Source organism: Monodelphis domestica, chromosome 1, assembly GCF_027887165.1.
Source record: "Monodelphis domestica isolate mMonDom1 chromosome 1, mMonDom1.pri, whole genome shotgun sequence".
Classification (NCBI taxonomy): domain Eukaryota; kingdom Metazoa; phylum Chordata; class Mammalia; order Didelphimorphia; family Didelphidae; genus Monodelphis; species Monodelphis domestica.
Genome location: NC_077227.1, coordinates 559,270,795 through 559,296,488, shown reverse-complemented (window position 1 = coordinate 559,296,488; position 25,694 = coordinate 559,270,795).

Here is a 25,694-nt window from a genome sequence, read left to right as displayed (position 1 = left end):
CAGATCCAGGAGAGGTAAATTGAGAATTGTTGGACTATCTGAGAGCCATGACTAAAAAAAAATCCTAGACATCATAGTACAAGAAATTATCCAAGACAACTGCCCTGATATTCCTGAACAAGAGAGCAAAATAGGCATTGAAAGAATCTGTAGATCACCCCACACATTAAATCCCCAAAAGAGAACTCCCAGGAATATTATAGCCAAATTCAAGAGCTTCCAGGCCAAGGAGAAAACACTGTAAATGGCCAGAAAGAGACAATTCAGATATTAAGGAACACCAATCAGGATTATACAGAATTTTGCAGCTTCCATTGGGTCTACAACCAAGAATCACCTACCCATCAAAACTGACTATAAACTTTCAGGGGAAAGTATAGACCTTTAATGAAATAGATGCATGGGGGCATTCTAGGATGAGACTAATGCTGAGACACGGTGTTGAAATCCATAAAGAAAGTCTGAAGCACATTTGATAATTCCCCCTGGAGGTAAGTGGCTGTCATTAATGAAAGAATATTCAAGAGTAATTACAACAGTTTCTAAATCTGTACCCTTCTCTCTGCAGGGAGCCATCAAAGCCACACTGTTTGAAACATTTGAAAAGCAGTCCCCAGGAATGATGGAAACAACCACTCAGATTCCCTTTGTGTGACTTCTCTCACTAACATCCCTTCTTGTTGGAATTGTTCCCTAGGAGAAAATAGATGAGAGCAAAATACCTATAGGATTAATATAGTTGTTCCCCCCTTTTTTCCACCAGAATATCACCAAAAAATCATACTTACAAAATTAAACCTAAAGTTTCCTATATACCCATTTAGGTGGAAACTCCCCATTTCCTAGGTTAAACTTCTAACAAAACTGCAGTTAAGTTCTCCACAACCACTACAAGCCAGGGATGACAGGTATATTAATTACCCACCAGGCAGAGACAGGTACACTACAGTTCACTGGTTTGTTTTGTTAACTAAAGCCTAGGCAATCTGACTTGGAGACCTTAATGAAACATTAGAAAATGAGAAGACTGGTTTAAAAAAAACTTTTTTTGGGGTTATATGTCTGTTATATTTCTGGGTTATATTTCTGTTACCCTTTGACCTTGAACTTAGCAGCAGTGTTTTTGTTTATTATCTCCTAAAAAAATTCTGATTGATTATGATTAACGAATGATTTTTCTTAGCTTGCCCTCAAGTCCAAGCACCTCCCAGGTTAATGAAGAATTGACCTCTGGCTATCCTGCCTGTGATGAGAAAACATTTATCTTTTGTAAAAGCTTTGTGTTTGTTGTCAGAATCTATAGCAACATGGTAAGTAGGATAATCATAGAATGTTAATTAAATGATTTGTTAAAAGTTAATGTATGACTTACCCAATTATCTGTAAGAAAACATGTATGTTGAAAAATGAATCTTGGTGCCAAGTGTAACCAGAGGGTATAAAAATAAAAATCAAGCAAGCAAAGGCAGAGCAATTCCTTGTGATGTCTAGCTGCAGGCAGAAGCTTTTAACTGTCTAACCATCATTCCCGCTGATGCCAGTCCACCTACTCAAATAACACCCCCAATGCCACAAAGAGGGTAGGTCCTGTACCAACAGCATCTCTGTATTCAAATAACTTATACCCTAATTTAAGCTTTAATCACCCTCACTTTGTCTATTGCAAAAAAAAAAAAGTAAAAAATTGTATTAGTGCTTTCAGCATTGTCTCTCTTCAAGATAAGTTCTATACAACTGACAAACTTCCTGTTCTAAAATACATATAACTCTATGTACCCTACCCCTTATTTTGCTCAGAACTTCTCAATGGCTCCCTATTGCCTCCAGGATAAAATCTGAATTGCTTAGCCTGACAACTGAAACTCCCTGCAGCCAGCTTCCCCCTACCATTATACATAATTTTCTGTTACTCATCTTAGTACATTTTATAGTTTAGCAATATTAGATTATAACTATTCACTACATTTGAGTTTGAATGTCTCACCTAATACCTTTGCATAGATGGTTCCCCAGGCATAAAATGTAATATTCTATTTCACCTCTGCCTCTTATAGTAGTTTCTTTTCTTTGTTGTTTTTTTAATTGAAAATCTTTATTTAATTAATTAATTTATACTATTTTCCCCTACTCCCCCTTCATATGTAGCCCTTAAGTAATTCCACTGGGTTTTACTTGTGGCATCAATAAAGGCCTATTTCAATATTATTCATAATTTAGAGTCTACATCCCCAGTCATATCCCAATCAACCCATGTGATCAAGAATTGTTTTTCGTCTGTGTTTCTGTTCCTACTGTTGTTCCTCTGAATGTGGATAGCATCCTTTCTCATAAGTCCCTCAGAGTTGTCCTGAATCTTTGCATTACTGCTAGTAGAGAAGTCCATTACATTTGATTGTACCACAGTGTATCAGTCTCTCTGTATAATATTCTCTTGGTTCTGCTCCTTTCACTCTGCATCAATTACTGGAAGTCATTCCAGTTCACATGGAATTCCTCCAGTTTATCATTCCTTTCAGCACAATATTATTCCATCACCAACAAATACCACAATTTGTCCAGCCATTTCCCCATTGAAGGGCATCCCTTCATTTTCCAATTTTTGCCACCACAATCTTTGTTTTTTTAATGACTTTTTAAAAATATTACAAACAATACTATTTGCTAAACTTCTTAAGCAGTATCTTGTAGCAAAACAAAACACAGAGACCTCCTTTGAAATTGTAAGCAACAATTCACTTTTGCAATAATTCTCCCACTCTCTTTTAAAAATAGCAGAAATTTGTCTTTCCTTTTATACCTGACTTATGCAAAATAAATAAAAGAAACTTATTATAAAAATATTCTGTCAAGTAAATCAAGTTCCCCCAAATACATTTATAATATTTCTTTTTATGGTGCCAAAAATCAAGGAGATTTCTATCAATTGAACAATGATTGGATAATTTGTGGTTTATACATGTTACTGAGTACTATTGTACTGTAAGAAATAAGGAATCAGCTGATTTCTTACAATATTTGTTTATATCTCTCTCTTCATTTAAGATGACCAAGCACGAAAGACATTAAATACAATATGAAGGTGAATATAAATTATCAATTCAATTTATTTATATTTGTTATACTTACTAGTTTATATATTGATCAATATTTAAATATTCAATAATAGCACAAGCAAATTAGCTATTCACTTTACACATACATGATCAAAAAGGAATGGATTCAGGTGTTTTAAACACAACTTTGGGACCAGTTCAGCATCCAGTTGCTTATTATTCAGCCCAGCTAGACCTAGTAGCTTCAGAAGCACCACCATGCCTTAGAGGAATAGCTTCCACAGCTTTATTAGTAGCTAAGGTGGTTGACTTAGTACTGGGATGACCATTAACAATTATGTGCCATGTGAAGTCAAAACATTGTTGCTCAGACATAGAACACAGGCATTTCTGGATCAAAGATTCATAAGATATGGTATAACCTTATTAACCAATGAAAATATCACTTTAAAATGTTGTATAACTCTTAACCCTGCCACCTTGCTTCCTGATATGCTAGTTTCCATTATGTACCTGTGACTCTTTAGTGTCCATGGCTTAAAAGCCTCAATATAATCTCCTGGACACTCCTTTAGCCAACCTAGATCTAGTCTTATTCACTGATGGTTCTTCTTTCATGAGGGATGGCATTCTTTATATTGGAGCTGCAGTAGTTGCAGAATTTGCCACTGTGTGGTCAGCTTCACTGTACTCAAGTATAAGTGCTCAAGGTGCAGAACCTTTAAAACATGCCTGTATAATTGCCAGAGACAAAAGGGCAAAAATTTACAGATTCCAAGAACACATTTGGAATTTGTCATGCAGTGGGTATGTTATGGCTTCAGACAGGATTTTTAACCTCAGCTGGAAAAACTATAGAAAATGCAGAAACTGTTAATGAAGTTCTTTCTGCTCCCAAGCTGCTCAAAGCTCTAGTCATACTTCATTGCTCTGACCATAGAGGTGGAACTGATCCCCGTCTCTAGAGGAAATGACCAAGAAGATACCATTGGAAAGCTAGTAGCCTTAGATTGACCTGAATTAATTTTAACTTTAACAACAAATAAGGAATCAGATTTATCACTTTTCTATAATGAAAAGTGGAAAAATGGAAGTAACAATTTAAGTCTAAACAGATAAGTGGAGTATGGGTGTCATCTGAAGGAAAACCCCTGCTCCCTAGATATTTTTTATTATCAAATACGTCAATCTGTGCATAAAAACATTCAGTCTTGGCACCCAGGATTTTCTAGACTCTGTTAATAGAGGATGGATAGCCCCTGGTATAACTACTATAGCCTCTAAAGCATTGGTTCTAAACCTTTCTAATGCCATGACCCCACAATATAGTTCCTCATTTTGCAGTGACCCCAAACCAAAAAATTATTTTGGTGGCTACTTTAAAACTGTAATTTTGCTACCGTTATGATTCAGAATGTAAATACCTTATATACATTTTGTATTCTCATTGCTACAAATTGAGAGGTTGAGAACCGCTGCTATAAAGTGTGTACAGCCTGCCTCATCTGCCAAACATATAACCAATTCACCCTTTGTGACAAAGCATTTAGTGGGCACCCACTGGCTTACACATCTTTTGAACACCTGCAAATAGATTCCAAAGCTATACCAAAGGCTGGACATTATAAATTTTATTTAGTCATGGTGACTCAACTGACCAGATGGCCAGAAGCATTTCCTACTTCCCAAGCCACAGTGGCTTTTGTTGCCAAAGCACTCTTAAAAGAGATTATTCCTCACTTTGGCATGCCTGCACATATTGATTCAGACAAGGAAAACCATTTTACAGATTCATTTTTTCTCAAGTTTATTCCTGTTTGGGAATAACTCACTAATTCAATGTACTATATCATCCTCAGAGCTCAGGCCAAGTTGAAAGAATGAACATAGAGCTCAATACTATGATTGGCAAACTATGCACTGAAATACAACTAAAATGGCCTGAAGTTCTCCTTCTAGCTTTATTTTACCTCCAAAGCAGGCCTAGCAGAGATCTACATATCTCACCATTTGAGATACTTTTTAGACACCCTCCTATATAAGTTAAACCTTTTTTTCTCATGCATATATATCATTATTGAAGGGAAATACTTAGATTGTTACACATATACAAGAATTTCAGGAAAAAAATTGCATGAACTACATCAATCTAGAGCTGCAGGAAAAGCAGAACCTATAGAATTTTCACTTCATGGCCTAAACTTAGGAGACAAGGTACATATAAAGGATTTCTAGCATACTGGAGCAATTCAACCTTTCTTTGAAGGTCCATTTCAAGTACTGTTAACCACTCCAACAGATAAAAAATTGGAGAGAAGAGCTCTTGGATTAATTGCTCACATGTAAAGAGAAACTGATTGACTATACCCCACGAATCAACTATGTTGATAAGAATGTTGGTGAACACTCTGCTCAGGGGAGATTTTAAGGGGAGTTGTACAATTGTAATAAAATCCAAAATTTTAAATTATTTGAGAAAATTTTCAGGAAAAGGAATTTTGATAACTCCTTGAATCTGAGAATGAACTCTTTGAAGAAGGCTCCATGAAGATGCCTGAAGAAAACCTCCACAGAATCAGAAGATCCATCATGAACTTTGGAGTATAGCTGATTGAACTGTGGGGGGTTGAACACTAGCATTTTGAATGTAAACTGGCTTGCCAAAGGGGATTTACCCCTAACTGGTTTATTGGCAATATGCCTAGCAAATACTGGCTTGCTCTTTCTCTCTTTCTCTATCTCTTCTATTTCCCTCTTATCTTTAACTATTGTAGTTTCTGATTATGTTAAATTGATCTATTAGGGAGATTAGTCTCACAAAGGATCATAGGGGGATTTTTGAAAGAGAATTATTTACTCTATTGTCTATTCTGAGTAAGTACCTCTACTTAGTACCTCACTAGAATGAATACAGAATTAACTCTCCTTTGTCTACTTTTAAATTGAATCAACAGAAGTTTAAACACCCTACTAAGTACTAGGTGAGAAGCTAGCAAGTCACTTAGAGAATTAGAAACTCAATCAATCAGGAAATGGTGAACCCTTTTAATGAGAGCTTAACCTCTCATTTGAACATAAGAATTTGACTCCACAGACACTGCACATTGGGCAGTGCTAGACAATTTGGAAACTGTGGCCCCTGTGAAGAGGGAAAGATACAAGAAGTCACCATAAAACCAAACCCTGAACTCCTTCAGAGCAGATTGTCTTTGATGAAGCTAATCAGAAGAGATTGTCTTCTGGAAATACACTTAAATAGTTTTCAAGGGAGCTTTGCTGGAGTCTATGGTTTGGATCATGGTCTCAGAGCTTGGCTTCTACTTGGACTCTGACTTTTGGATTACTTAATCAGGTGAGTAAAAGGCTGCACCCTTTCCTAATTTCTGGAGAGATTATCTTCCATCTTGGAGGAGGCCATGTGGTTACTCACTACCAGACTTCCTAGTTGAGAGCTAATTAATCTCTGCCTGGATTAAGCAGACCCAGAGCAAAACATTTAAGTTGATAGGATAAAAAACTTCTCTATCCCCCTCATATTTCTCTTTATAGCTTGCTCTTTGTAAATATTTGTAAAAAAAATTATGACTCAAAATATAACAAATACTGGAGATCACATAATCTCATATAATCTGTCCAACTATTAATTTTAACGTTTACATTATTCCAAAGACATTTGCACTACTCAAGATAGTTCTCTGACCTTGATGCTTTTCTGGAAATTTCAATGATCTTAATGTTGATCTTCTTTTTCATGTTATATATTACATGTTATATTCTACAATATTATTTAATATAATGCATTATAATCAAGTTTTAAGGGATCACTATTACAAATTTAATGGAAAAAAAAGTTGTGTGCATATGGTATATAGATTATTGATTAAACTATCAACAAAAATTTCCAAATAAGAAAGAGTGTAAGTATGGGAACCTAAATGTATTTTTTTTCTAGCAATATGAAAGGATTACATATTGTTCCATTTTTGTTGTTTAGATATTTTAGCTATATCTGACTTTTCATGAAACCATGTTGGGTTTTCTTGGCAGAGATTCTGACTGTTTTGCCATTCATTTCTCTAGTTTACATGTTAGGAAATCGAGACAAAGAAGATGAAATTTCTTGCTCAGCATCACATAACTTGTAAACATCTGAGGCTAGATTTTAACTCAGGTATTCCTGGATCTAGGCTCAACAATCTATCCATTGTACTACCTTGCTGCCCCAGACATGTTCCATTAATTCATGAAATTTTAGAAATTAAAACAAAAACAAAACAACTTCAGAGGCCTAGTCCTAGTTCCTACAATAATGGAGTTATACACATTCTCCTGAAGGAATGCATAAAGGATTTTTTTAACTTTTTTTCATTTACATGGCCATACAAAATACATCTGTTACATGAAAAGAAATCTATTCGTGATCAGTGTATCTATGTCTTTCATAGTTGATCATTCTTCTTTTCCTTCTCCTTCTCCTCCTCCTCATTGTTCTTGTTGTTGTTGTTCTTCTTCTTCTTGTTCTTCATCATCTTCTTCTCCCAACTGAAATGTCTATTTCTTATAATTTTATTTTTCTATGTGACCTCATTTTTTTCCGATGATTTATCAATTAGCTAATGGCCTTACTGTGCCACTCCCAATTTCTGACTCTAATGCCTTCTGACAGCATAAAGATATCGCTGTACCTCAAAGACTATGTCAGTATAATAGAAATTCTGGCATACTCTGTCCAAAAATAGATTTAAGTTCCCAGAGGGTGATATTTTTTATATGAAGATTTTTTAAGCTTCACTACTAGAATCTCATGACCGATTTAGCTTCAGGGCTTTGACTGATGTTAGCCAAATCAACTCTCAAAAAACATCTTTAACTTTTAAAAAAAGGTAAGTTAATTTATGAAGGGAACACCCCACCAATAACATTCCTTGAGGTATTTCTATAGGTCATTTATTAAGTGAAAAAAAGTGTTGTTTATTTTATGCTTAACCTGCATCTGTCCTTTGAGCTAAGTATAATTCTGACATCCTTCACTATCTCAAGATGATACTTTGAAAAGCCTTATAAAACTGTAAGAGTTCCTTAATGATGAATTGTCAGGATAATCAAAAGAGTTAAGTCTAACAATCAAAATAGAAAAAAAATAAAGAAAATCCAATGAGTTAGTCTATCAAAATCTGTGTTTGTATGTAAGTAGAGATAGAAAGATACATATAGAGATGTATGTATATTTTCTTACCTATAAATGAATATGTACATATATGTTATTCATATTTTATATGAAATTTTATAGCAGTATGTCAAACAACATTACATTGTATAAAAATTATTCATTACCCCAGGATAAAAAAATGACTAAATGTTATTTTGCCCAGAAATATTTCATTCTGGAGCAACTCTGAATAAAGTCCATTTAAAAAAATCTTTTTGAAAACTGCTTCCCATTTTGATTGTGTATAAAGAACTTTATTTTTTTAAGGAAATGTAGGATAAAAGTAAACAATTCAAATTTTGACAGAGCAGCATGCATAATATATTATCAACTTAACATCCAATTATTAAAATCATTGCAGCTCAAGTCAGTGTGCTTTGAAGTAGGCATAAAATGATAGTGGTAAAACAGAAAAAGGAAAAATTGATATCAGAAGCCTTCTAGACAGTCTGTAAATAAACATCCTGTTAAAAGCAAAAAATGCATATATGAAATAGCAAAACCAATAGATCAGAAAGGTATGAAGAAAATAATTAGAACCATTTTTTGATTGCCTATAGGATCAAATATAAAATTAACTGCTTGACTTGTAAAACTCTATATAAACTATTCCATTCTGGTATTCTTAAATGTCAACACATACCAGGCACTTACAACCACACCCACACCCACTCACTCAGTCACAGACTTAATGATATAGTGATATATAGGAAACACACACACACATATATATGTATGTATATATACATACATATATACATATATATATATATAAGATATATTAGAGAGGGAGAGAGAAAAAAAGAGAGAGAGAGATGAAATTCTTATGACAATTTGAACATTTTTGTATTGTCTGTCCCCTGGCAATATGTGTGTATTTTCACATTGTCTCTACTGTTAGGCTATATCTTTCTTTTGAATAGGGATTGGTTTTGTCTTTCATTATGTCCCTATCATTTTGCATAGTGTCTGACACATACTAAATGCTAATAAACACTGATTGACAGATATTCTATATTGGAATATATTCACATTTAGAAGTGAAAAAAGAGAATATGGATCAGACCATTCTCCTGGTTAGTCTCCCAATCCAAGGACATTAATTACAGGAAATGGATTTTGGTTTTGTATTTCCAACTCATTGTTTCCTTTTGGAATGAGTATCCTAATGCAATCACTTTCTGAATGCATCCTCAGTTTTCATTAAGTTCAGGTCAATAAAAGAAGTGATAATGGTCCTCTGATTTGATATTAGAGATCTATATTTATATTTTGTGGAATTATAATGTATGACAAAAAAGAGATTTTATATTCTTTGGATTAGAATCTAAAGTTTTAACTAATTTACAAAACATCTGTCAAAGAAAATATTTTTAGAGAGAAAATAATTAAAATGTTACCATATTTTCAGTTCTACTATATATTTTTTGCAAATAGAAATTTGTTCTAACAAGATTGATATATTGAGTAGAGTTTAAGTTGAGAGTAACTTTTGCTTTTCCTTTTTGGTGATTATGTCTTCAATACATTTAGAGAATGCAGAAACCTGACTCAGAATGTCAGGACAGGCACATCTCAGGGGAGCTGATTTTTGGTGGGAAGTATTGCTACCAGAATGCTATCCAAACTCCAGCTATCTAACCTGTTCTGACCTTGGTGGCTTCATGTATGAACCACTTCAGATACCTACTTCTATAAACAAACTTTAGGTATTTTTCAAGGTAAATGTCATGTTCATTTTGTATCTTATAGGATAACAGGACCTGTCAGTGGAAGAGGACAAGTCTCCACATGTAGACTCTACCCACCTGTCTTCCCCAAGCCTGTAGACCTCATTTTATGGGAAACAGGGAAAAGATTGAACAGCAGTTTCAAACTGAGGATACTATCAATATTCATTACATTTTTATGTATTCCTTAACTATGTAATATGTATAACATTTTACTAACTTTTCATTATATATCCTTGTTTTTATTTGCTACTTAAGATGTTTTTGAATTTTATGTACAAGTATTTTTCCCTATTACCTCTTTGGGTTATAAACCCAGCAGTGGTATGGATCAATCAAATGGCAAGAAGTCTTTTAAAATCCTTTGGGCATACTTCCAAATTGCCTTCCAGAATGCTTGGATCAATTCAAGACTCCACCAGCAATGTATTAATATACCAATTTTGCCATATCCCCTCCAACACTTATTACTTTCCTTTGCTGTAATTTTAGCCAAGCTGCTAGGTGTGAGATGGTACCTCAGAGTTGTTTTGATTTTCATTTCTCTAATTAGAAGAGATTTAGAACACTTTTTCATGTGCTTATTAATAGTTTTTATTTCTTTAACCAAAAATTGCCTTTTCATGTCCCTTGCCCATTTATCAATTGTGTAATGGCTTGCTTTTCTGTACAATTCATTCAGCTTCTTATGAATTTGAATTATTAAACCTTTGTCCAACATTTTTGTTATGAAGATTTTTCCCCAAATTTTTGCTTCCCTTCTTATTTTGTTTGCACTGGTTTTGTTTGTACAAAGCCTTTTTAATTAATGTAATCAAAATCATTCATTTTACATTTTGTAATATTCTCTATCTCTTACTTGGTCTTAAAATCTTTCCTTTCTAATAGATCTGACAGATAATACTATTCTATGTTCACCAAATTTATTTATAGTTTCCTTCCTTTTATTTATCTTGGTGTAGGGTGTGAGATGTTGATTTAAAACTAATCTCTCCCATACTATTTTCCAGTTTTCTGAGCAGTTTTTGTCAAATAGTGGGGTTTTGTCCTCAAAGCAGGGATATTTGGGTTTATTGTACACTGTCTTGCTGAGGTCATTTACTTTAAGTCAATTCCACTGATCCTCCCTACTGTCTTCCAGTCAGTAACCTATTGTTTTGATGACTACTGCTTTATAGTATATTTTAAGATTAGGTGCTGCTAGTCCCCCCTCACCCTTCATTTTTTTTCATTATTTCCCTTAATAGTCTTGATCTTTTGTTCTTCCAAATGAACTTTTTTATAATTTTTTTTTCTAATTCATCAAAAACTTTTCTTGGTAATTTAATAGGTATGGCACTGAGTAAGTAAATTAATTTGGGTAGCACTGTCATTTTTGTTATGTTATCTCATCCTAGCCATGAGCAATTAATGTTTTTCCAATTGTTTAGCTCTAGTTTTTATTGTGTGGAAAGTGTTTTGTAGTTTTGTTCATATAATTCCTATGTTTGTCTTGTGTTATATTAGACATAATAGAAATAGAAATAAGTTTAAGGGTAATTGAAAGTTGGTTTGCAGAGGCTAACTTGAGGACCTTCTAACTTGAGTAACTCTAGAGAAGAGATTCTGGAATGTGACAGAGTAAGGAGAGTTTTTGAAGTTGCAAAAGTCAACTGCACTTGCTTTCTGTCTTGAAGCTGGAGAGGAAGAAGCTTCTCACTGCTGAACCTGTCTAAACAAGCCTGTTGGTGAGAGATGGAAATCTTTTGAAATTCTTACGGAGTACCTTTTCTCATAGAAGAAACACTTGAAGATCTTTATACCATCAATTCTGACTAAGAAGCAGCTTTTTCTGGAGTCCATTGTGTGAGGGCTGAGGTCTTCACCTTAGATCCTTTCCAGCTGGAGTGAACTCAGTCACCTTGAGTTCATCCTTATACATCTTGAAAAACTAATAACATCTATATAAACTGACAAGGGAGGATTTTAATGTTAGGATATATAGAGAGGGTTTTGGAGATAATTAGCCAAAAAGGGGGAGTATCAAGGAGCATCAAGAAACAGAAGACTCCATCTTGTGATGGGCTTAGAGGGAAGAGGAAAGAGACAGCAGGGTCCCCAAATTTTTTACACAGAGGGCCAGTTCACTGTCCCTCAGTCCTTTGGAGGGCCAGACTATAAAAACCTAATCCTAACCCTAATCCTAACCCTAACTGGGCAGCAGTATATACAGTGTGGAATCCCCTCCCCCAGATCACCGCTCACCATGCTAACATCTTCCATTGTGCAGCCATATAATCCTTTGGTTCTAAGGGGCCATGCAAAAGATTATGTCAATGAAAGTAGTACTGTATTTAAGCAACACTGGGTTTTGCAGTGCCTCCACATACAGTGCTCTTCTCACTGACCACCAATGAAAAAGGTGTCACTTCTGGAAGTGAGGTGGGGGCCAGATACATGACCTCAGGGGCTGCATGTGGCCCACAGGCCATAGTTTGGGGACCCTTGAATTAGAGATTAGGGCATCCACATTCCTAAATCCTCCCTCCTTACTTTTTTATTTTTACTAATAAATCTGCTATTTTTACATAAAGAAGATTTGGAAGACTGGTTAATGTTCTGACCTAGTGGGGTAAGGCCAAATCTGCCTTAATTTATTAAAGGGGACTGGGGTATTTCTTGGTAGATAACAACACCCACACACCTCAGTATACCCCAATATAATTTCTCTACTGTGACTGAGTATAGCACAATGGAGATGATCTGGCATCAGATTACTATGATACCTTGTTTTTTCATGGTTATCATGCCTGATTAATTACATGATTTAATGGGCTTCAAGGCTTTGCTTCCCATCATGGATATGACTATACAAAGGGCTTTGTCATATTTGCCTCTCTTGTTTCTGTTATTGACTTATTTGTATCAATTTATAAAAGTGGTTGCAACAATTGTTAAAAGGCTCATTATTATGGGCAGGTTAAATCTTTGGAACAGCAAATTAAAGCAACTGGTTTATAACATAATAATAATAATAATAATAATAATAATAACATAAGCTAGATCAACTGGAAGCCCAATGTGTAGAAGTAGGCAAAGCAAAAGGGGTTATACCAAAGAAAGAAATTAAGCAAGGGGATGCAGAAAAAAACTCAAGTACCTAACAAACTTCAGCTAGAAACTGAGGCATTATAGCATAATCCTGCCAGTGTTTCTTCTCTGTGATGTGTCCTACATTGCTCCAGACATAGGCATAATGCATGTAAATTCACATAAACAATTTACTTTGGTTGGCTTAGATGCCATAAAGAAGAAAACTCCCAAATTTGATGATGAGTCAAATAAAGTGAACCATGAGTTTTAAAGGGTGATTAAGTTTTTTGATACTGATTTTCAGGATTTAAAATTAATTATGGATGAACTTTTTAAAAAGAGGGAGAAACAGCAGTTCATAGAGCAGACAGATAATAACCCAACTCTACCACCCTGGCAGACCTAAAGATCCTCAATTAGGGATGAATTTGTCAAAGCATATAGAATTTTGGGAAAGGCAAGGGAGTCAGTCTTGGAAACTATGAAGGCAAATTCAAAACACCCAGATGCTTGGTCCAAATTTGAAAAACTTAGACAGGAGTTTTTGGGTAAAAGATGATGTAAGGAGGCAATTGAGGGAAGCAAATTAAAAGTGCAATGATAGTAAGATAAAAGAAGTAAATGCCATTGCAGCTTTGAGATTGTTAAAAATGATTTTAACACCAGACAACCTAGACAAAGTCCACATTCATGAGAGAATGTTGGTTCAGGGGACAATTTTCTAGCCAAGTAATTGGGATGAAATTATGTAACAACTATAATAATTTCAACAGCAATGGGTATAGGCAGAACTTGCATAGTTATCCCAACAGTCAATAATGCCTGTCAAATACAGGACCAGAATAACTCTTGCAACCATGGATATTACCATGGGTCCCAATAAGCTCCTGATTTACAAACTATGCAGGAGTATATAAAGATTGGGGTATGCCCAAAAAACTCTCAGGTAGCAGGGGTAATTGCCCAAAAGGGAATATGCAAAAGGGAGCATGTGCATTATGAAGGTGTGAAAAGAACAGTACAGTTAGAGGAAACAGAAACAAAGATAAAGAATTTGAAAAGAATATATAAATAATGATATATTAAGTGAGAGCAATGGAATAGATACAGATTGTGAGAAAGGAAACATTGATATAATAACATCAAGTTAGATCAATGGAATAGTAACAAAAAGAAGAAAGTGTAGTGAAGCAAATGAATCCTGGAAGAAAAATGACAGTGGTAAATCCTGGCAAAGAAGTGGTACAGAACACAATGGGGAGGTGGAATGTGGTGGTGTAAACCTCAAATTTCCTTAGACTTATAATTGTTGAAAATTTCACCATTGGGATATTTCATACTTGGAAAATTTCTTACTGATAGTCTATTGGAATGGGAACTCCATTGGCATGGGAGGTTCCTTCTCTTCCCTTCTTAAGATTACTTTAGGACAGAAACCCTTTGCTGAACAATGGAAAGGACTTTGACCTATGCTTGAGCATAGAACAGGAATTTCTTTGAGTCTTGATTGATTTTAGAATTGATACAATGGGGGTACTCCACCCTATTCAGTCCTAATAAGATTGAGTAAGGGCTGCAGCCTAGATCAAAATTTAATTATTCCAATCTCTACCATACTCAAGTTAACAGGATTTAGAAAGGGCTGGAACAAAGGAGTAAAGATTTAATCATTTGAAAAATATGACCTTCAACAGACATGTGCAAAAGCCAGAAACCTCTGGGCGGTCCTGGGTTAAGCGAGAGCCTCCATTGACAGGGAAATTGATGAAGAGTGATTGGTAGATGTGAGGACTGAGGGGAGGCAACTTGGATGGTGTCCTTAAAGATAGGAGGGTCTGGAGACTCGGGAGAGAGGATTGAGTTTTTGGTCGGTGTGGTTCCTGGGCTCTGAGGAAGCTTGCTCTGAAGGAAGCTGAAGGTGGGGGCCTCTGAGACTGTTTCTCCATTTTGGACACGTGAGTGAAAGGGACTGATCTCTTTTCTTTGCCCCAGCTATCTAAGGGCTTGGGCCTTTTGGCCCAGCCTAAACAGAAGGGGTATTTAAGCCCTATTCCCTTCTCTCCCCTTTCTCTCTCTATATATATCTCTAATTCCTTTCTTGCTCCTATTGTAATTAAACTCCAAAAAAGGGCTGACGGCTGACTTGAGTTTTTCATTTAGGAATTACATAGCTGATTCCTTGGCGACCTTAAATTAATATATATCAGTCTTTTAAAGTGATTCCCTTGTAACATTGTGGCTGACCACACGGGAGTCTAAAGAATACTCTCAATAAAACTTTTTCCTTGCCTTTTTACTATACTGTTTCACCACTTAGTCCTTTTTTTTAAAAAAAAAAAAAAACTTGGCTTAAAGACACAGCTGCTAGAACACGTGAGTATAAAAAACTTTTTCTCTTTTCTCCTTAAGTTAAATTGGAATCAGCAGTTTTTTCTTTTTCTTCCCTTTAATCTTAAGGGACAGCTGGGTAGCTCAGCGGATTGAGAGCCAGCCCTAGAGGCAGAAGGTCCTGGGTTCAAATCGGACCTCAGATACTTCCCAGCTGTGTGACTCTGATAGACAGAAAACAGCTGTTTTTAAATCTCAGCAACAGGACTCTAAAGTCCTGGCTGGAAGAACTGTTTCTAAATATCCTTTCCCTTAAGGAACAACTTCCTGGATTAAAAAAAAAAAAAAACCCTGTGGAAAGTTTGTTGCTTTGCCCTGCTCCCCACGTGTTTTGTGAAATTACAAAATATACATATAAAAATGAGTACTACATTCTTTGACAATTATATGGCAGCTGAAGAAGTAGGGGCATTGAGGAATGAAGGATACCTCCAAATTTTTATATTAATAGGTACTGTCATTTTTGTACTCCTCAATACTATATTTAGAGATGAAAAAATAAAAAATATTGAGGATAAAATAAAACAAAATGAGGATAAAATAAAACAAAATGAGGATAAAATAAAACAAAATGAGGATAAAATAAAACAAAATGAGGATAAAATAGAAAATATTGAGGATAAAATAGAAAATGTTGAGGATAAAATAGAAAAAAATGAGGATAAAATAGAAAATATTGAGGATAAAATAGAAAATATTGAGGATAAAATAGAAAAAATTGAGGATACAATAGAAAAAATTGAGGATACAATAGAAAAAATTGAGGATAAAATAGGAAATATTGAGAATAAAATAGAAAAACTTGAGGATAAAATAGGAAATATTGAGAATAAAATAGGAAATATTGAGGATAAAATGGGAGATATGGAAGATAAAATAGGAAAAATTGAGGATAAAATGCAAGCCCAATTAGAAGATCTAAAATGTTTCTTACAGGATCAATGGGCAAACACCCACTCTACCAGAAACAGACCTGTTTCTGAACCTTTGAATGAGGAAATTTCCTTCCCTGAAATAGAGATGGAAAACACCTTCCCTATAGCCCAGTTAACAGACTGCTTCTCTCGTGCAGTGCAAATCTTGTCTGAATTTAATCCCCAAAACCCTTCCCCTGCAATCCCAGCTTCTCATGTTCCTTCTCCTACAGAAAACCAAATTCCAATGCAAGGGAGATCTTGTCCTCCTAGAGAAACCTGTCCTTGTCAAACTGACCCACAGGTGCAAAATTCAACTACAGGCCTGTTTCCTCTAAGAGAAGTACCTGAAATAGGACGAAATGGGGATGTGGTGACTTTAAGACATAGGATACCGTTTACTCCCCAAGAAATAAATGAATTTACACGAAATATCCCCACATATGAACAAGATCCTTTTCTAGTAACAAAAAAGATGGGAGACATATTTTTTCAATATAATCCGTCTTACAAGGACGTTGAGAGCTTACTACAGGCTTTTTTAAGTGAACGTGAAAAAAATAAAATAATTGCTCATGTCAACAAAACCCGGGGGCGTAATGCAGCACATTGGCCATCTCAGGATCCCGAATGGGACTATAATAATCCTGAGGACTATCTACAACTATACCGTTGTAGAGAGGCCATCCTCACGGCCATGAAGGAATGTGCGGACAGTACAGATAAGTGGATGGAACTGGAAAAAATTAAGCAAAAGGAAAACGAAACACCCTCCAGATTTATGGACAGAATTATCGAGTTTGGGGACAGATACTTAGATTGGGACTTAAATAAAGAGAATAGTTTAAGACAAGTTAGAAGAATCTTTGTAAATAATTCTTGCAAAGTAATTAAAAATTATTTTAAAACACAATGCCCAAGATGGTCAGATATGGACCTTGAAGAATTGCGAAAAACAGCTATATATGTTTTTAAGGGAAACGAAGAAAAGGAGAAAGAGAATAATGATGACATGGAGGAAATGAAGAAAAAAATGAGATGTGTAATAGATAGGATAACTAAATTAGAAAGTGGGCATGATAATGAACCAACGACAATTGCCCCTCTCCAGAAATCCAATTATCAATCCATTACTTGCCACTTCTGTGAGAAGAAGGGCCACAAAATGATGGAATGTAGAACCTTTCTTAAGATGTTTGGAAGGAATACACAGTTTAATAATGGTTTTAGAAATAATAACTATAGAAATTATGATAATGGTTATAGAAACCAGAATTCTAGAAATTATAATAATGACTATGGAAATAACTATAATGAATATAGAAATAAGAACTTTAGAAACCAGAATTATAGAAATAGGAATTGGGAATTTAATGACAATGCTCAAATTGAAGAAAATTTTAATGATAATACTCAACAATATATGAGAAATGGCGCTCGTCCAAAAATTACTCGAGGTACTAATGACCCTCAGAGAGGTGCCCTTCAGGAGGGTGCCCAGGGAACTTCCCAGTATAATAAAGATGATTCTTCTTAGATTGTATTGATTTTGTTGATATTAATTAACCTTTTTCAGTTTTTTTTCTCCTCTCCAAATAGTAGGAAAGATGAATAAAGAACTTAAGACTATGATTGGCAAATTATGCACTGAGACCCATTTAAAATGGCCTGAAATTCTCCCTCTGGCCCTATTTTATCTTAGAAGCAGGCCTAGAGGAGACTTACATATTTCACCGTTTGAGATGCTTTTTGGACATCCGCCTATACAGGCTAAGCCTTTCTCCCCGGCTTATACATCGCTATTAGGGGGAGATATTACTATTGCTTCCTATATACAGGAGTTACAGCACAAACTACGTGAACTTCATGAATCCGGAGCTGCAGTACAAGCTGGACCATTAGACTTTTCTCTGCATGACCTGAACCCAGGAGATAAAGTTTATATCAAGAATTTCAAGCGAACTGGAGCAACTGAACCTTCCTGGGAAGGACCATTCCAAATATTATTAACTACTCCAACATCTATAAAGATTGGAGAAAGAGACTCTTGGATTCACTGCTCACATGTGAAGAAAGCATCTTCTGCTGAGACTGATTGACTCTATCCTATCATATGAATTGTGACTCTATCTTATCATATGAATTGGAGATAATAATCCATAGACAAATGGATGCTGGTTTTTTTTCTTTCAAGAATATATTGAATTACTGATTTTTTTTTCTTATTTTTTCTTATTTCTTTTCTTTTATTTTTTATCAGAATATTTGATTTTTTTCTCATTTTTGTACTGAAGGTACACATAATTAATATTAATATTATTTTTCCCTGCAGTAATACAAGTTAATATATATACTCTTGCTATAATATCAATATATGCCTAAAAGCTTTAAACTATGGGAACCTGCCATTTATTGATAAAATATTATAGGACTGTGATTAATGTTTGTGTCTGATTCCAGGAAAAGGGATAAAAACAAGGAGCACAGACTAAACCTGAATAGTGCCAATAGAGCACACATGAAATATTAAAGTGAGACTCAAGGTTGCGACGCTTAACTTATGTTTAAGTCGTAGGACTTCCTTGTATCTACACTCCTTTTGAAGTACTCAAACAAGTACAAAGCTTGACTATCATGCTGGCTCCCTATATCCCTGAGGAAAAAATCAGACAAGGGAATGACATTTCCCCATCAAAATAGAATTCTAATTCTTTTCTTCTTATATTATGGCAACTTCCTGTAGTCTTGGCTACAGATGGCTAAGTGAAATATTACTGCATTCTGTCCTACATACTTGTGGGATAGAAATTACTTTAAACTGGACCTATACAAGGTCTATTTTGAATTTTTCTTATGTTTTTGATTATTTTTTCTATTCTTTTGATAATTGACACATACAACCCCATAACTGAACATTGCATTCTGAGCTAAACTTGATATATATATATTTTTTTAAATACTTACTTCAGGGGGGATTGTATTTTAATTTAAAATCTAAGAATTTTTGAATTTTTTTGTTTTGAGATTTTATTTTTATAAAAATCCAAGACTTTTGTTTAAGATTTTACTTTTATAAAAAATTCAAAGATTTTGATTTTGTTCAAGAAAAGATCTTCAAGAAAGAAGCTTGAAACTTTTATATCCAGAGAATGAACTGTTGCAGAAAGATGCCAAAAACCTACACTTCATCAAGAAGATCAAGAATGAACTTTGGATGTGATTGATTGGACTGAACTTTTGATTGAACATTTATTGTAACATTTATGCCAAAAGGGACTGCCCCTAATTTGGCTTTCTGTCAATGCGCCTAGCAAACATTGGTTTTGCTTTCTTTTCTTTTCTATTTCCTCTCTCACTATTCTAATTTCTCTTAGAAAATTGAATATTGTGTATATCTTTAGTTAGAAGTGAATTTAGAACTACAAATTGATTATGTTAAATGATCAATGGGGAGACTAGTCTCCCAATGATCATCAGGGGGGATTGTAAACCTCAAATTTCCTTAGACTTATAATTGTTGAAAATTTCACCATTGGGATATTTCATACTTGGAAAATTTCTTACTGATAGTCTATTGGAATGGGAACTCCATTGGCATGGGAGGTTCCTTCTCTTCCCTTCTTAAGATTACTTTAGGACAGAAACCCTTTGCTGAACAATGGAAAGGACTTTGACCTATGCTTGAGCATAGAACAGGAATTTCTTTGAGTCTTGATTGATTTTAGAATTGATACAATGGGGGTACTCCACCCTATTCAGTCCTAATAAGATTGAGTAAGGGCTGCAGCCTAGATCAAAATTTAATTATTCCAATCTCTACCATACTCAAGTTAACAGGATTTAGAAAGGGCTGGAACAAAGGAGTAAAGATTTAATCATTTGAAAAATATGACCTTCAACAGACATGTGCAAAAGCCAGAAACCTCTGGGCGGTCCTGGGTTAAGCGAGAGCCTCCATTGACAGGGAAATTGATGAAGAGTGATTGGTAGATGTGAGGACTGAGGGGAGGCAACTTGGATGGTGTCCTTAAAGATAGGAGGGTCTGGAGACTCGGGAGAGAGGATTGAGTTTTTGGTCGGTGTGGTTCCTGGGCTCTGAGGAAGCTTGCTCTGAAGGAAGCTGAAGGTGGGGGCCTCTGAGACTGTTTCTCCATTTTGGACACGTGAGTGAAAGGGACTGATCTCTTTTCTTTGCCCCAGCTATCTAAGGGCTTGGGCCTTTTGGCCCAGCCTAAACAGAAGGGGTATTTAAGCCCTATTCCCTTCTCTCCCCTTTCTCTCTCTATATATATCTCTAATTCCTTTCTTGCTCCTATTGTAATTAAACTCCAAAAAAGGGCTGAATGCTGACTTGAGTTTTTCATTTAGGAATTACATAGCTGATTCCTTGGCGACCTTAAATTAATATATATCAGTCTTTTAAAGTGATTCCCTTGTAACAGTGGGCAGGAAGTAGAAATGCAATTCCTAGATCTCTCTATTTTGGCACCAGTCATACAGTCACAAGAGTAAAGGAGAAAATTTATGATCTTTTGTTGGACACAGGGGGGAATAAATCTGTCTTGCAAATATCTCCCAAGGAGTGCAAATCTGTAGAAACTATGGAGGTAGTGGGGGCAACTGGGAGATCACAAAGGGTGAAGAAGTTGCAGCCCAAAATGGTATCATTGAATCCCTTGTCTGTAGAAAATTCATTCCTTTTGATGCCAAATTCCCCTGTAAATTTACTTGAAAGGTTTCTTCTGTGCAAATTAAGAACTACTATACAGTGCACACACTCTGGAGACATATTTTTAGAATTTCTAGAGAAATTCTTAAGTCTATTTCCTGTATTATTCTTAGAAAGAGTTAAGATAAAGGGAGAAAGAGGATCAGTTTACCAGATACCAGATGATATACCAAATGCTCTATGGGAGTTCCCTTCTACAGATGTAAGTTTACTTAAGTCAGCAACTCCTCTTTGGGTGATTACAAAAGAGTGCCCTCCACCTTCTATCCCTCAGTATCTCTTAAGCAAAGAAGCAGTGAAAGGGATAAGGCCAATCATCAAATCATTGTTACAGCAAGCAATTATAGTACCCTGCATATCAAAATTCAATACCCCTAATCACTCAGTGAAAAAAACAAAATTAGATGAAAATGGGCGAAGAACCTACAGATTTGTACAGTATTTAAGAGCAATCAATGTTTATGTTGTAAAATTCCACTCAATTGTCCCAATCCCAGAAATTATTATCTCCTCCATACACAGTCATGCCTTATATTTCACAGTGGTACTTATGATCCACTTTCTTTTCTATCCCAATAAAAGAAGATATTCTAGTTCTTTCACTTTTAATTTTATTAATTTTTATTAATTTTTCCTTTAATTTTTAGGACTTCTAATTTAGTTTTTACCTGGGGATTTTAAATTTGTTCTCTTTCTAGTTTTTAATTTGCATGCCCAATTCATTAACCTCTTATCTCTCTGATTCGTTAACATATTCAATCAGGGATATAAATTCTCCCTTGAGTACTGCTTTGACTGCATCCCATAGATTTTGTTATGATGTCTCCTTTTAGTCATTTTCTTAAATGAAATTATTAATTGTTTCTATGATATGTTCTTTAAACAACCAATTTTGGGGAATCATTATTTAATTTCAAATTAATATTTATTTTCCTTTTTTATGTACCCTTATAATTATTATTTTTATTGCATTATGATCTGGAAAATTTGCATTTATTATTTCTGATTTTTTGCATTTGTTGGCCATGTCTTTATACCCTAGTATATGGTTGTCTTTTTGAATGTACCATCTGCTGCTGAAAAGAAGATGCATTAATCTTTTTATCCCTATTTATTTTTTTTCTTATATCTATTCACTCCATTTTTTCTAAAATCTCATTCAAATTTCTTACTTCTTATTTATTTTTTGTTTGGTTTGATTTATCTAGATCTGATAGAGGAAGGTTCAGACTTCCCACTAGTATAGTTTTACTTTCTATTTCCTCCTTAAGCTCCAATAGTTTCTCCTTTTAAAATTTGGATACTATACCATTTGGTGCATTTATGTTGAGGACTGATATTTCCTCATTGTCTATACTGCCTTTTATCAGGATGTAATTACCTTCTCTATCTCTTTTAATCATATCTATTTTTACTTTGACTTTATCAGATCTCATGATTGTGACTCTTGCCTTATTTTTCTCAGTTGATGCCCAATAGATTTTGCTCCAACCTTTTACCTTTAACCTATGTGTCTACCTGCCTCATTTGTGTTTCTTGTAGACAACCTCAGGTAAGATTTTGGTTTCTGATCCACTCTGCTATTAATTTCCTTTTTATCGGTGAGTTCATCCCATTCACATTCAGAGTTATGATTACCACCCATGTATTCCCCAACAGTTTTACATCCTCTCCTAGACCCGCCCTTCCTTCTTTCACTATTTCCTTCTACTCAAGTGTTTTGCTTTTAATCAGTCCCCATAATCCCCACACTTATTATACTTCCCTTCCCACACCTCCCTTCTTATTCCCTTCTTATTTTTTCTTTAGGGTCTATTAAATTACCTCCCCCTCTCTCTCCTTTTATGTACTTCCTGCCCCACTCCCCCCTTCTTGGTTTTTCCCTCTCAACTTCCCTGTAGGGTACTATATAATCCAATATCCCAATGGATCTAGATGCTTTTCTTTTTCAATTAAATCCACTGCGTGTAATATTTAAGTGTTACCTATTAGCACTCTTCTCCTCTCCTCATAATAGTACCCCCCCACATGCCTCTTTATGGGGTATAAATTATCTTATTTTTCTTATTCCTTCAAGTTTCTCTTGGTACCATCTTCTATTCCCCCCTGTTTTTTTTAATTTTTTTTTTTTTTACATATCATCTTAAACTCCCAAATTTCATGTTCCATATCATCCCCAGAGCTCAGGCCAAGTTGAGAGGATAAACAAAGAACTTAAAACTATTATTGGAAAATTATGCACTGAGACACATTTAAAATGGCCTAAAATTCTCCCTCTTGCCCTATTTTACATTAGAAGCAAGCCTAGAGTAGACTTACATATCTCACCATTTGAGATGCTTTTTGGACATCTGCCTAGACAAGCTAAACCTTTTCCCCCCCTGCATATACATCACACATTGGGGGGAGATACTACTATTGCTTCCTATATGCAGGAGTTACAACACAAACTACGTGAACTTCATGAATCCGGAGCTGCAGTACAAGCCGGACCACTAGATTTTTCTCTGCATGACCTGAACCCAGGAGATAAAGTTTATATTAAGAATTTCAAACGAACTGGAGCAACTCAGCCTTTGTGGGAAGGACCATTCCAAATATTGTTAACTACGCCAACAGCCATAAAGATCAGAGAAAAAGAATCTTGGATTCACTGCTCACATGTGAAGAAAGCATCTTCTGCTGAGACTGATTGACTGTATCCTATCACATGCATTGGAGATAATAATCAATAGACAAATGGATGCCTTTTTTTGAGAACACATTGAATTACTGATTTTTCCCTTATTTCCTTATTGCTTCTCTTTTATTTTGATTAGAATATTTGATTTTTTCTCATTTCTTGCACTAAAGGTACATATAATTAATATTATTTTCTGCAGTAATAGAAGTTTAATACATATATATTCTTGCTATAATGTCAAAGCAAAAGCTTTGAACTATGGGAACCTGCCATTTATTGATAAAAAATTATAGGACTGTGATTAATGTTTGTATCTGATTCCAGAAAATGGGATAAAAAACATGGAGCTGAAGAGCCAACTGTTAAGTAAATTGCAGACCAATACTTGTACTAAAAAAAGAACAAAGTATTTACTGAAATGCACTGTTAAGTAAATTGCAGACCAATACTTGTACTAAAAAAAGAACAAAGTATTTACTGAAATGCCAGTTGTTAACTAAGTTCTGAACTGGCTGTAACTCCATATTTCTAAAGTAAACACGTGGGAAGCAGGACAAGGCCAAAACTTTCCCCAGGTTTTTCTTAATCTTAATTTAGGCAGTTTTTCCTTAAAGGAAAGGAGATTAAATTTTTTTTTTTACTCACCCACTCTTGCAGCTGTGTTCTTCAAGCCAAATTAGCAATGTTTAAAAAACAAAACACAACTGACTGATAGAGCAAGATAGAGTAAAGAGAGAAAGGAAAGAGATTTCAATGAAACTTTTTGAGTGTTTTTCTCACCAACCTCGTGGTCAGCCATAAACTGTGATGATTAAAATAGTTGGTTGTCATAAACTGTAGTTATTAAAATAGTGGAAGACTTAAACTGTTACAGATAAAAAGTGGTTGGCTTAAATTATGACTTCAGAAAATTTGTTTTCAAGACAGTGTCTTGTTTTAAATCAAATATAAGGTGGTTGCCAGGGAAATATTCCCAATTATTAAATATACCCAAGTCAGGGGACTACCTCTTGTTATATTAAAGTAGTATTTCTTTTTATGTCTGTCTTAGTTCATAGTGAAAATGTAGTCCTTTAATTTATCCATTTTAATTTTGCTAGATTACAGGTCAATACAATTTTCAATAATAATTTTCTGTCGTTTTGAAATACATATTCTCTCCCATCCTTCCCTCATCCTTCAAATAGCAGATAATATGGCATTGATCAGACAATTGTTATCATGAAGTACATATTTATATATTCATCATGATGTGAAAGAAGGCAAAATCTCACTTATGTGAGTGTAAAATTCATGTAAGACAGACCATGAAAAATAGTATGCATTAATCTGAAGTCAGACTAAATCAGTTCCTCCTATGGCAGTGATAGTTCTTGGAGTGGTCTTAGATCCTTGCATTATCTGATTATAGTTGAGTCATTCACAGTTGGTCATTGTACTTTATCGGTGTTAGTGTGTACAACACTCTCCTGTTTCTGGAATATTTAGTCTTTAATTCTTCCTTATTCCAGCTATAAAGTATATGGCCTCTGTTTAAAATTTTTTTTTATTATTTAAATTTTTTTTAAACTCATACCTTCCATCTTGGAATCAATACTGTGTGTTGGTTCCAAGGCAGAAGAGTGGTAAGGGCTAGGCAATGGGGGTTAAGTGACTTGCACAGGGTCACACAACTGGTAAGTATCTGAGGCCAGATTTGAACCTAGGACCTCCCATCTCGGCCTGGCTCTGAATCCACTGAGCTACCCAATTTCCCCCTCCTTGTTTGTTTGTTTTTTGAAAGACACTCCTATTTTGTTTAAATTTATCTATCTACCACCTTCCTTTGAAGGATCTGGGCTAGCCTATGAAAATCTCTCTGGGCTCCTTTTTCAAAGATATCTGAAATGAAAATTTTTATCATGGAAGAATTGAAG